Here is a 14,160-nt window from a genome sequence, read left to right as displayed (position 1 = left end):
AAGTTTTGGACCAAAAACAAGTTTTTCAAAAAAATTGTCAGATCTTGGACGACATAGTATAGTATGTCGTTTTTGTCCAATTTTGGACCAAATTTTTTTTCTCCAAAAATGGTCACATTTTGGAGATATAGTATAGTATGATGTACTACATAGTATAGTATGACGTTTTTGTCAAGTTTTGGACCAAAAACACGTTTTTCAAAAAAATTGTCAGATCTTGGACGACATAGTATAGTATGTCGTTTTTGTCCAATTTTGGACCAAATTTTTTTTCTCCAAAAATGGTCACATTTTGGAGATATAGTATAGTATGACGTACTACATAGTATAGTATGACGTTTTTGTCAAGTTTTGGACCAAAAACACGTTTTTCAAAAAAATTGTCAGATCTTGGACGACATAGTATAGTATGTCGTTTTTGTCCAATTTTGGACCAAATTTTTTTTCTCCAAAAATGGTCACATTTTGGAGATATAGTATAGTATGACGTACTACATAGTATAGTATGACGTTTTTGTCAAGTTTTGCACCAAAAAAACGTTTTTCAAAAAAATTGTCAGATCTTGGACGACATAGTATAGTATGTCGTTTTTGTCCAATTTTGGACCAAATTTTTTTTCTCCAAAAATGGTCACATTTTGGAGATATAGTATAGTATGACGTACTACATAGTATAGTATGACGTTTTTGTCAAGTTTTGGACCAAAAAAACGTTTTTCAAAGAAATTGTCAGATCTTGGACGACATAGTATAGTATGTCGTTTTTGTCCAATTTTGGACCAAATTTTTTTCTCCAAAAATGGTCACATTTTGGAGATATAGTATAGTATGACGTACTACATAGTATAATATGACGTTTTTGTCAAGTTTTGCACCAAAAAAACGTTTTTCAAAAAAATTGTCAGATCTTGGACGACATAGTATAGTATGTCGTTTTTGTCCAATTTTGGACCAAATTTTTTTTCTCCAAAAATGGTCACATTTTGGAGATATAGTATAGTATGACGTACTACATAGTATAGTATGACGTTTTTGTCAAGTTTTGGACCAAAAACACGTTTTTCAAAAAAATTGTCAGATCTTGGACGACATAGTATAGTATGTCGTTTTTGTCCAATTTTGGACCAAATTTTTTTTCTCCAAAAATGGTCACATTTTGGAGATATAGTATAGTATGACGTACTACATAGTATAGTATGACGTTTTTGTCAAGTTTTGGACCAAAAAAACGTTTTTCAAAAAAATTGTCAGATCTTGGACGACATAGTATAGTATGTCGTTTTTGTCCAATTTTGGACCAAATTTTTTTTCTCCAAAAATGGTCACATTTTGGAGATATAGTATAGTATGACGTACTACATAGTATAGTATGACGTTTTTGTCAAGTTTTGCACCAAAAAACGTTTTTAAAAAAATTGTCAGATCTTGGACAACATAGTATAGTATGTCGTTTTTGTCCAATTTTGGACCAAATTTTTTTTCTCCAAAAATGGTCACATTTTGGAGATATAGTATAGTATGACGTACTACATAGTATAGTATGACGTTTTTGTCAAGTTTTGCACCAAAAAAACGTTTTTCAAAAAAATTGTCAGATCTTGGACGACATAGTATAGTATGTCGTTTTTGTCCAATTTTGGACCAAATTTTTTTTCTCCAAAAATGGTCACATTTTGGAGATATAGTATAGTATGACGTACTACATAGTATAGTATGACGTTTTTGTCAAGTTTTGGACCAAAAAAACGTTTTTCAAAAAATTGTCAGACCTTGGACGACATAGTATAGTATGTCGTTTTTGTCCAATTTTGGACCAAATTTTTTTTCTCCAAAAATGGTCACATTTTGGAGATATAGTATAGTATGACGTACTACATAGTATAGTATGACGTTTTTGTCAAGTTTTGCACCAAAAAAAACGTTTTTCAAAAAAATTGTCAGATCTTGGACGACATAGTATAGTATGTCGTTTTTGTCCAATTTTGGACCAAATTTTTTTTCTCCAAAAATGGTCACATTTTGGAGATATAGTATAGTATGACGTACTACATAGTATAGTATGACGTTTTTGTCAAGTTTTGGACCAAAAACACGTTTTTCAAAAAAATTGTCAGATCTTGGACGACATAGTATAGTATGTCGTTTTTGTCCAATTTTGGACCAAATTTTTTTTCTCCAAAAATGGTCACATTTTGGAGATATAGTATAGTATGACGTACTACATAGTATAGTATGACGTTTTTGTCAAGTTTTGGACCAAAAAAACGTTTTTCAAAAAAATTGTCAGACCTTGGACGACATAGTATAGTATGTCGTTTTTGTCCAATTTTGGACCAAATTTTTTTTCTCCAAAAATGGTCACATTTTGGAGATATAGTATAGTATGACGTACTACATAGTATAGTATGACGTTTTTGTCAAGTTTTGCACCAAAAAAACGTTTTTAAAAAAAATTGTCAGATCTTGGACGACATAGTATAGTATGTCGTTTTTGTCCAATTTTGGACCAAATTTTTTTCTCCAAAAATGGTCACATTTTGGAGATATAGTATAGTATGACGTACTACATAGTATAGTATGACGTTTTTGTCAAGTTTTGCACCAAAAAAACGTTTTTCAAAAAAATTGTCAGATCTTGGACGACATAGTATAGTATGTCGTTTTTGTCCAATTTTGGACCAAATTTTTTTTCTCCAAAAATGGTCACATTTTGGAGATATAGTATAGTATGACGTACTACATAGTATAGTATGACGTTTTTGTCAAGTTTTGGACCAAAAAAACGTTTTTCAAAAAAATTGTCAGACCTTGGACGACATAGTATAGTATGTCGTTTTTGTCCAATTTTGGACCAAATTTTTTTTCTCCAAAAATGGTCACATTTTGGAGATATAGTATAGTATGACGTACTACATAGTATAGTATGACGTTTTTGTCAAGTTTTGCACCAAAAAACGTTTTTAAAAAAAATTGTCAGATCTTGGACGACATAGTATAGTATGTCGTTTTTGTCCAATTTTGGACCAAATTTTTTTTCTCCAAAAATGGTCACATTTTGGAGATATAGTATAGTATGACGTACTACATAGTATAGTATGACGTTTTTGTCAAGTTTTGCACCAAAAAAACGTTTTTCAAAAAAATTGTCAGATCTTGGACGACATAGTATAGTATGTCGTTTTTGTCCAATTTTGGACCCAATTTTTTTTCTCCAAAAATGGTCACATTTTGGAGATATAGTATAGTATGACGTACTACATAGTATAGTATGACGTTTTTGTCAAGTTTTGGACCAAAAAAACGTTTTTCAAAAAAATTGTCAGATCTTGGACGACATAGTATAGTATGTCGTTTTTGTCCAATTTTGGACCAAATTTTTTTTCTCCAAAAATGGTCACATTTTGGAGATATAGTATAGTATGACGTACTACATAGTATAGTATGACGTTTTTGTCAAGTTTTGCACCAAAAAACGTTTTTAAAAAAAATTGTCAGATCTTGGACGACATAGTATAGTATGTCGTTTTTGTCCAATTTTGGACCAAATTTTTTTTCTCCAAAAATGGTCACATTTTGGAGATATAGTATAGTATGACGTACTACATAGTATAGTATGACGTTTTTGTCAAGTTTTGGACCAAAAACACGTTTTTCAAAAAAATTGTCAGATCTTGGACGACATAGTATAGTATGTCGTTTTTGTCCAATTTTGGACCAAATTTTTTTTCTCCAAAAATGGTCACATTTTGGAGATATAGTATAGTATGACGTACTACATAGTATAGTATGACGTTTTTGTCAAGTTTTGGACCAAAAACACGTTTTTCAAAAAAATTGTCAGATCTTGGACGACATAGTATAGTATGTCGTTTTTGTCCAATTTTGGACCAAATTTTTTTTCTCCAAAAATGGTCACATTTTGGAGATATAGTATAGTATGACGTACTACATAGTATAGTATGACGTTTTTGTCAAGTTTTGGACCAAAAAAACGTTTTTCAAAAAAATTGTCAGACCTTGGACGACATAGTATAGTATGTCGTTTTTGTCCAATTTTGGACCAAATTTTTTTTCTCCAAAAATGGTCACATTTTGGAGATATAGTATAGTATGACGTACTACATAGTATAGTATGACGTTTTTGTCAAGTTTTGCACCAAAAAACGTTTTTAAAAAAAATTGTCAGATCTTGGACGACATAGTATAGTATGTCGTTTTTGTCCAATTTTGGACCAAATTTTTTTTCTCCAAAAATGGTCACATTTTGGAGATATAGTATAGTATGACGTACTACATAGTATAGTATGACGTTTTTGTCAAGTTTTGGACCAAAAAAACGTTTTTCAAAAAAATTGTCAGACCTTGGACGACATAGTATAGTATGTCGTTTTTGTCCAATTTTGGACCAAATTTTTTTTCTCCAAAAATGGTCACATTTTGGAGATATAGTATAGTATGACGTACTACATAGTATAGTATGACGTTTTTGTCAAGTTTTGCACCAAAAAAACGTTTTTCAAAAAAATTGTCAGATCTTGGACGACATAGTATAGTATGTCGTTTTTGTCCAATTTTGGACCAAATTTTTTTTCTCCAAAAATGGTCACATTTTGGAGATATAGTATAGTATGACGTACTACATAGTATAGTATGACGTTTTTGTCAAGTTTTGGACCAAAAAAACGTTTTTCAAAAAAATTGTCAGACCTTGGACGACATAGTATAGTATGTCGTTTTTGTCCAATTTTGGACCAAATTTTTTTTCTCCAAAAATGGTCACATTTTGGAGATATAGTATAGTATGACGTACTACATAGTATAGTATGACGTTTTTGTCAAGTTTTGCACCAAAAAACGTTTTTAAAAAAAATTGTCAGATCTTGGACGACATAGTATAGTATGTCGTTTTTGTCCAATTTTGGACCAAATTTTTTTTCTCCAAAAATGGTCACATTTTGGAGATATAGTATAGTATGACGTACTACATAGTATAGTATGACGTTTTTGTCAAGTTTTGCACCAAAAAAACGTTTTTCAAAAAAATTGTCAGATCTTGGACGACATAGTATAGTATGTCGTTTTTGTCCAATTTTGGACCAAATTTTTTTTCTCCAAAAATGGTCACATTTTGGAGATATAGTATAGTATGACGTACTACATAGTATAGTATGACGTTTTTGTCAAGTTTTGGACCAAAAAAACGTTTTTCAAAAAAATTGTCAGACCTTGGACGACATAGTATAGTATGTCGTTTTTGTCCAATTTTGGACCAAATTTTTTTTCTCCAAAAATGGTCACATTTTGGAGATATAGTATAGTATGACGTACTACATAGTATAGTATGACGTTTTTGTCAAGTTTTGCACCAAAAAACGTTTTTAAAAAAAATTGTCAGATCTTGGACGACATAGTATAGTATGTCGTTTTTGTCCAATTTTGGACCAAATTTTTTTTCTCCAAAAATGGTCACATTTTGGAGATATAGTATAGTATGACGTACTACATAGTATAGTATGACGTTTTTGTCAAGTTTTGCACCAAAAAAACGTTTTTCAAAAAAATTGTCAGATCTTGGACGACATAGTATAGTATGTCGTTTTTGTCCAATTTTGGACCCAATTTTTTTTCTCCAAAAATGGTCACATTTTGGAGATATAGTATAGTATGACGTACTACATAGTATAGTATGACGTTTTTGTCAAGTTTTGGACCAAAAAAACGTTTTTCAAAAAAATTGTCAGATCTTGGACGACATAGTATAGTATGTCGTTTTTGTCCAATTTTGGACCAAATTTTTTTTCTCCAAAAATGGTCACATTTTGGAGATATAGTATAGTATGACGTACTACATAGTATAGTATGACGTTTTTGTCAAGTTTTGCACCAAAAAACGTTTTTAAAAAAAATTGTCAGATCTTGGACGACATAGTATAGTATGTCGTTTTTGTCCAATTTTGGACCAAATTTTTTTTCTCCAAAAATGGTCACATTTTGGAGATATAGTATAGTATGACGTACTACATAGTATAGTATGACGTTTTTGTCAAGTTTTGGACCAAAAACACGTTTTTCAAAAAAATTGTCAGATCTTGGACGACATAGTATAGTATGTCGTTTTTGTCCAATTTTGGACCAAATTTTTTTTCTCCAAAAATGGTCACATTTTGGAGATATAGTATAGTATGACGTACTACATAGTATAGTATGACGTTTTTGTCAAGTTTTGGACCAAAAACACGTTTTTCAAAAAAATTGTCAGATCTTGGACGACATAGTATAGTATGTCGTTTTTGTCCAATTTTGGACCAAATTTTTTTTCTCCAAAAATGGTCACATTTTGGAGATATAGTATAGTATGACGTACTACATAGTATAGTATGACGTTTTTGTCAAGTTTTGGACCAAAAAAACGTTTTTCAAAAAAATTGTCAGACCTTGGACGACATAGTATAGTATGTCGTTTTTGTCCAATTTTGGACCAAATTTTTTTTCTCCAAAAATGGTCACATTTTGGAGATATAGTATAGTATGACGTACTACATAGTATAGTATGACGTTTTTGTCAAGTTTTGCACCAAAAAACGTTTTTAAAAAAAATTGTCAGATCTTGGACGACATAGTATAGTATGTCGTTTTTGTCCAATTTTGGACCAAATTTTTTTTCTCCAAAAATGGTCACATTTTGGAGATATAGTATAGTATGACGTACTACATAGTATAGTATGACGTTTTTGTCAAGTTTTGGACCAAAAAAACGTTTTTCAAAAAAATTGTCAGACCTTGGACGACATAGTATAGTATGTCGTTTTTGTCCAATTTTGGACCAAATTTTTTTTCTCCAAAAATGGTCACATTTTGGAGATATAGTATAGTATGACGTACTACATAGTATAGTATGACGTTTTTGTCAAGTTTTGCACCAAAAAAACGTTTTTCAAAAAAATTGTCAGATCTTGGACGACATAGTATAGTATGTCGTTTTTGTCCAATTTTGGACCAAATTTTTTTTCTCCAAAAATGGTCACATTTTGGAGATATAGTATAGTATGACGTACTACATAGTATAGTATGACGTTTTTGTCAAGTTTTGGACCAAAAACACGTTTTTCAAAAAAATTGTCAGATCTTGGACGACATAGTATAGTATGTCGTTTTTGTCCAATTTTGGACCAATTTTTTTTTCTCCAAAAATGGTCACATTTTGGAGATATAGTATAGTATGACGTACTACATAGTATAGTATGACGTTTTTGTCAAGTTTTGCACCAAAAAACGTTTTTAAAAAAAATTGTCAGATCTTGGACGACATAGTATAGTATGTCGTTTTTGTCCAATTTTGGACCAAATTTTTTTTCTCCAAAAATGGTCACATTTTGGAGATATAGTATAGTATGACGTACTACATAGTATAGTATGTCGTTTTTGTCAAATTTTGGACCATTTTTTTTTTCTCCAAAGATGGTCACATTTTGGAGATATAGTATAGTATGACGTACTACATAGTATAGTATGACGTTTTTGTCAAGTTTTGGACCAAAAACACGTTTTTCAAAAAAATTGTCAGATCTTGGACGACATAGTATAGTATGTCGTTTTTGTCCAATTTTGGACCAAATTTTTTTTCTCCAAAAATGGTCACATTTTGGAGATATAGTATAGTATGACGTACTACATAGTATAGTATGACGTTTTTGTCAAGTTTTGGACCAAAAAAACGTTTTTCAAAAAAATTGTCAGACCTTGGACGACATAGTATAGTATGTCGTTTTTGTCCAATTTTGGACCAAATTTTTTTTCTCCAAAAATGGTCACATTTTGGAGATATAGTATAGTATGACGTACTACATAGTATAGTATGACGTTTTTGTCAAGTTTTGCACCAAAAAACGTTTTTAAAAAAAATTGTCAGATCTTGGACGACATAGTATAGTATGTCGTTTTTGTCCAATTTTGGACCAAATTTTTTTTCTCCAAAAATGGTCACATTTTGGAGATATAGTATAGTATGACGTACTACATAGTATAGTATGACGTTTTTGTCAAGTTTTGCACCAAAAAAACGTTTTTCAAAAAAATTGTCAGATCTTGGACGACATAGTATAGTATGTCGTTTTTGTCCAATTTTGGACCAAATTTTTTTTCTCCAAAAATGGTCACATTTTGGAGATATAGTATAGTATGACGTACTACATAGTATAGTATGACGTTTTTGTCAAGTTTTGGACCAAAAAAAGTTTTTCAAAAAAATTGTCAGATTTTGGACGACATAGTATAGTATGTCGTTTTTGTCCAATTTTGGACCAAATTTTTTTTCTCCAAAAATGGTCACATTTTGGAGATATAGTATAGTATGACGTACTACATAGTATAGTATGACGTTTTTGTCAAGTTTTGGACCAAAAAAACGTTTTTCAAAAAAATTGTCAGATCTTGGACGACATAGTATAGTATGTCGTTTTTGTCCAATTTTGGACCCAATTTTTTTTCTCCAAAAATGGTCACATTTTGGAGATATAGTATAGTATGACGTACTACATAGTATAGTATGACGTTTTTGTCAAGTTTTGGACCAAAAAAACGTTTTTCAAAAAAATTGTCAGATCTTGGACGACATAGTATAGTATGTCGTTTTTGTCCAATTTTGGACCAAATTTTTTTTCTCCAAAAATGGTCACATTTTGGAGATATAGTATAGTATGACGTACTACATAGTATAGTATGACGTTTTTGTCAAGTTTTGCACTAAAAAAACGTTTTTCAAAAAAATTGTCAGATTTTGGACGACATAGTATAGTATGTCGTTTTTGTCCAATTTTGGACCAAATTTTTTTTCTCCAAAAATGGTCACATTTTGGAGATATAGTATAGTATGACGTACTACGTAGTATAGTATGACGTTTTTGTCAAGTTTTGGACCAAAAAAACGTTTTTCAAAAAAATTGTCAGATCTTGGACAACATAGTATAGAATGTCGTTTTTGTCCAATTTTGGACCCAATTTTTTTTCTCCAAAAATGGTCACATTTTGGAGATATAGTATAGTATGACGTACTACATAGTATAGTATGACGTTTTTGTCAAGTTTTGGACCAAAAAAACGTTTTTCAAAAAAATTGTCAGATCTTGGACGACATAGTATAGTATGTCGTTTTTGTCCAATTTTGGACCCAATTTTCTTTCTCCAAAAATGGTCACATTTTGGAGATATAGTATAGTATGACGTACTACATAGTATAGTATGACGTTTTTGTCAAGTTTTGGACCAAAAAAACGTTTTTCAAAAAAATTGTCAGATCTTGGACGACATAGTATAGTATGTCGTTTTTGTCAAATTTTGGACCAAAATTGTTTTTCTCCAAAAATGGTCACATTTTGGAGATATAGTATAGTATGACGTTTTTGTCAAGTTTTGGACCAAAAAAACGTTTTTCAAAAAAATTGTCAGATCTTGGACGACATAGTATAGTATGTCGTTTTTGTCAAATTTTGGACCAAATTTTTTTTCTCCAAAAATGGTCACATTTTGGAGATATAGTATAGTATGACGTACTACATAGTATAGTATGACGTTTTTGTCAAGCTTTGGACCAAAAAAACGTTTTTCAAAAAAATTGTCAGATCTTGGACGACATAGTATAGTATGTCGTTTTTGTCAAATTTTGGACCAAATTTTTTTTCTCCAAAAATGGTCACATTTTGGAGATATAGTATAGTATGACGTACTACATAGTATAGTATGACGTTTTTGTCAAGTTTTGGACCAAAAAAACGTTTTTCAAAAAAATTGTCAGATCTTGGACGACATAGTATAGTATGTCGTTTTTGTCAAATTTTGGACCAAATTTTTTTTCTCCAAAAATGGTCACATTTTGGAGATATAGTATAGTGTGACGTACTACATAGTATAGTATGACGTTTTTGTCAAGTTTTGCACCAAAAAAACGTTTTTCAAAAAAATTGTCAGATCTTGGACGACATAGTATAGTATGTCGTTTTTGTCCAATTTTGGACCAAATTTTTTTTCTCCAAAAATGGTTACATTTTGGAGATATAGTATAGCATGACGTACTACATAGTATAGTATGACGTTTTTGTCAAGTTTTGGACCAAAAAAACGTTTTTCAAAAAAATTGTCAGATCTTGGACGACATAGTATAGTATGTCGTTTTTGTCCAATTTTGGACCAAATTTTTTTTCTCAAAAATGGTCACATTTTGGAGATATAGTATAGTATGACGTACTACATAGTATAGTATGACGTTTTTGTCAAGTTTTGGACCAAAAAAACGTTTTTCAAAAAATTGTCAGATCTTGGACGACATAGTATAGTATGTCGTTTTTGTCAAATTTTGGACCAAAGTTTTTTTCTCCAAAAATGGTCACATTTTGGAGATATAGTATAGTATGACGTACTACATAGTATAGTATGACGTTTTTGTCAAGTTTTGCACCAAAAAAACGTTTTTCAAAAAAATTGTCAGATCTTGGACGACATAGTATAGTATGTCGTTTTTGTCCAATTTTGGACCAAAGTTTTTTTCTCCAAAAATGGTCACATTTTGGAGATATAGTATAGTATGACGTACTACATAGTATAGTATGACGTTTTTGTCAAGTTTTGCACCAAAAAAACGTTTTTCAAAAAAATTGTCAGATTTTGGACGACATAGTATAGTATGTCGTTTTGTCAAATTTTGGACCAAATTTTTTTTCTCCAAAAATGGTCACATTTTGGAGATATAGTATAGTATGACGTACTACATAGTATAGTATGACGTTTTTGTCAAGTTTTGGACCAAAAAAACGTTTTTCAAAAAAATTGTCAGATCTTGGACGACATAGTATAGTATGTCGTTTTTGTCAAATTTTGGACCAAATTTTTTTCTCCAAAAATGGTCACATTTTGGAGATATAGTATAGTATGACGTACTACATAGTATAGTATGACGTTTTTGTCAAGTTTTGGACCAAAAAAACGTTTTTCAAAAAAATTGTCAGATCTTGGACGACATAGAATAGTATGTCGTTTTTGTCAAATTTTGGACCAATTTTTTTTTTTTTTTAAATGGTCACATTCTGGACGACATAGTATAGTATGATGTTTTTGTCAAATTTTGGACCAATTTCTTTTTTTCAAAAAATTGTCAGATTTTGGACGACATAGTATAGTATGATGTACTACATAGTATAGTATGACGTTTTTGTCAAGTTTTGGACCAAAAAAATGTTTTTCAAAAAAATTGTCAGATTTTGGACGACATAGTATAGTATGTCGTTTTTGTCAAATTTTGGACCAATTCTTTTTTTTCAAAAAATTGTCACATTTTGGACGACATAGTATAGTATGACGTACTACATAGTATAGTATGACGTTTTTGTCAAGTTTTGGACCAAAAGAGAGTTTTCCAAAAAAATTGTCAGATTTTGGACGACATAGTATAGTATGTCGTTTTTGTCAAATTTTGGACCAAAGTTTTTTTCTCCAAAAATGGTTACATTTTGGAGATATAGTATAGTATGACGTACTACATAGTATAGTATGACGTTTTTGTCAAGTTTTGGACCAAAAGAGAGTTTTCCAAAAAAATTGTCAGATTTTGGACGACATAGTATAGTATGTCGTTTTTGTCAAATTTTGGACCAAAGTTTTTTTCTCCAAAAATGGTCACATTTTGGAGATATAGTATAGTATGACGTACTACATAGTATAGTATGACGTTTTTGTCAAGTTTTGGACCAAAAAAATGTTTTTCAAAAAAATTGTCCGATTTTGGACGACATAGTATAGTATGTCGTTTTTGTCAAATTTTGGACCAATTCTTTTTTTTCAAAAAATTGTCACATTTTGGACGACATAGTATAGTATGACGTACTACATAGTATAGTATGACGATTTTGTCAAGTTTTGGACCAAAAGAGAGTTTTCCAAAAAAATTGTCAGATTTTGGACGACATAGAATAGTATGTCGTTTTTGTCAAATTTTGGACCAATTTTTTTTCTCCAAAAATGGTCACATATTGGAGATTTAGTATAGTATGACGTACTACATAGTATAGTATGACGTTTTTGTCAAGTTTTGGACCAAAAGAAAGTTTTTCAAAAAAATTGTCACATTTTGGACGACATAGTATAGTATGTCGTTTTTGTCAAATTTTGGACCAATTCTTTTTTTTCAAAAAATTGTCACATTTTGGACGACATAGTATAGTAGGACGTACTACATAGTATAGTATGACGTACTACATAGTATAGTATGACGTTTTTGTCAAGTTTTGGACCAAAAGAAAGTTTTTCAAAAAAATTGTCACATTTTGGACGACATAGTATAGTATGTCGTTTTTGTCAAATTTTGGACCAAATTTTTTTCTCAAAAATTGTCAGATTTTGGACGACATAGTATAGTATGACGTTTTTGTCAAATTTTGGACCAATTTCTTTTTTTCAAAAAGTGGTCACATTTTGGACGACATAGTATAGTATGACGTACTACATAGTAAAGTATGACGTTTTTGTCAAGTTTTGGACCAAAAAAATGTTTTTCAAAAAAATTGTCAGATTTTGGACGACATAGTATAGTATGTCGTTTTTGTCAAATTTTGGACCAATGTTATTTTTTTCAAAAAATGGTCACATTTTGGACGACATAGTATAGTATGACGTACTACATAGTATAGTATGACGTTTTTGTCAAGTTTTGGACCAAAAAAATGTTTTTCCAAAAAAATTGTCAGATTTTGGATGACATAGTAAAGTATGACGTATTACATAGTATAGTAGGACGTTTTTGTCAAGTTTTGGACCAAAAATTGTTCTCCAAATAAATAGTAAAATCTTGCGTGAAATACAATAATATGCAGTTTGTCAAATTTTGGACGATGTTTTTGTCAGATTTTGGACCAAAAGAGTTTTACACTACTGCAGACGACATAGAGGCAGTGTTTATCTCAGATGTTAGAGCACTAGGCCTGCCCCATGTGTTGAGGCTGTAGTCCTCTCTACAGGATACCCTGGTTTGAATCCCACACCAAGTGGCCTTTCCTGCATGCCAGTTTTGTCTCTCCACTATACTATCCATTAAAGGCAAAAACGCCCAAAAAGTTTTGATTAAAAAATAAAACATTTTGGGACGACATAGTATAGTATGTCGTTTTTATCAAATTTTGGACCAAAATTTTTTTTCCAAATAAATAGTCAAATCTTGAGCGAAATACCGTAGTACGATGTTTTAAACAACATTTTTGATGTAGTGTGACGTTTTTGACAAATTTTGGACCAAAAAACGTTTTCAGAAATATTGTCAATTTTGGGACGACATAGTGTAGTATGTAGTATTTGTCAATTTTCCCCCAAAAATTGTCAAATCTTGCATGAAATATAATAATATGCCGTGTTTTTCAAATTTTGGACGACATATGAAGTTTTTGTTAAATTTTGGACCAAAAAATCTTTTCCAAATAAATAGTCAAATCTTGAGCGAAATACAATAATAGGCCGTGTTTGTCAATTTTGGGACAACATAGTATAGTATGTAGTTTTTGTCAAATTTTGGACCAAAATATTTTTTCCCAAAAAAATGGTCATATCTTGCATGAAATACAATAATTTGCCATGTTTGTCAAATTTTGGACGACGTATGATGTTTTTGTCAAATTTTGGACCAAAAAACTTTTCAAAAAAAATGGACAAATTTTCCACGACATGGTATAGTATGACATAAAAAAACACCATAAAAACACCCAGAGAGGTGATCTTGTCACATTTTTGTTAATAGAGGGAACATTTATGATAGAAGAGATTGAAAACTTTGTCTTTTCTGATTTCTAACGTGTCTCACGTCTCCATGGGAACTCAGCACCCCCCACTTGGTGCAACACCTGTGTCCATGAGACCCGCTCCATCTCCAAAGCTGCATCGTCCTTACCCTTTGAGGAATAAAGCCCATGCAAGTTTCCCCCCTAAATGTGATGATGTCTGAGGCCCCGAGTGTTCAGTGTCTCTGTCCCAGAGTCCTGATTAGAAAAGAGAAAGGAGCGAAAAGGCGATTGAAGACGAGTTGTTTCCACTGGATTAAATGGGTTTTCTCTGCAAGTCAATGAATATGTAATGACGGCTAACGAATAAACCGGCCACTGAGTGAGTGAGTGAGTGAGTGGTGTGCTC

The sequence above is a fragment of the Microchirus variegatus genome (genome assembly GCF_963457635.1).
Source record: "Microchirus variegatus genome assembly, chromosome: 17".
Lineage (NCBI taxonomy): Eukaryota > Metazoa > Chordata > Actinopteri > Pleuronectiformes > Soleidae > Microchirus > Microchirus variegatus.
Note: the sequence above shows the minus strand (reverse complement) of the source record.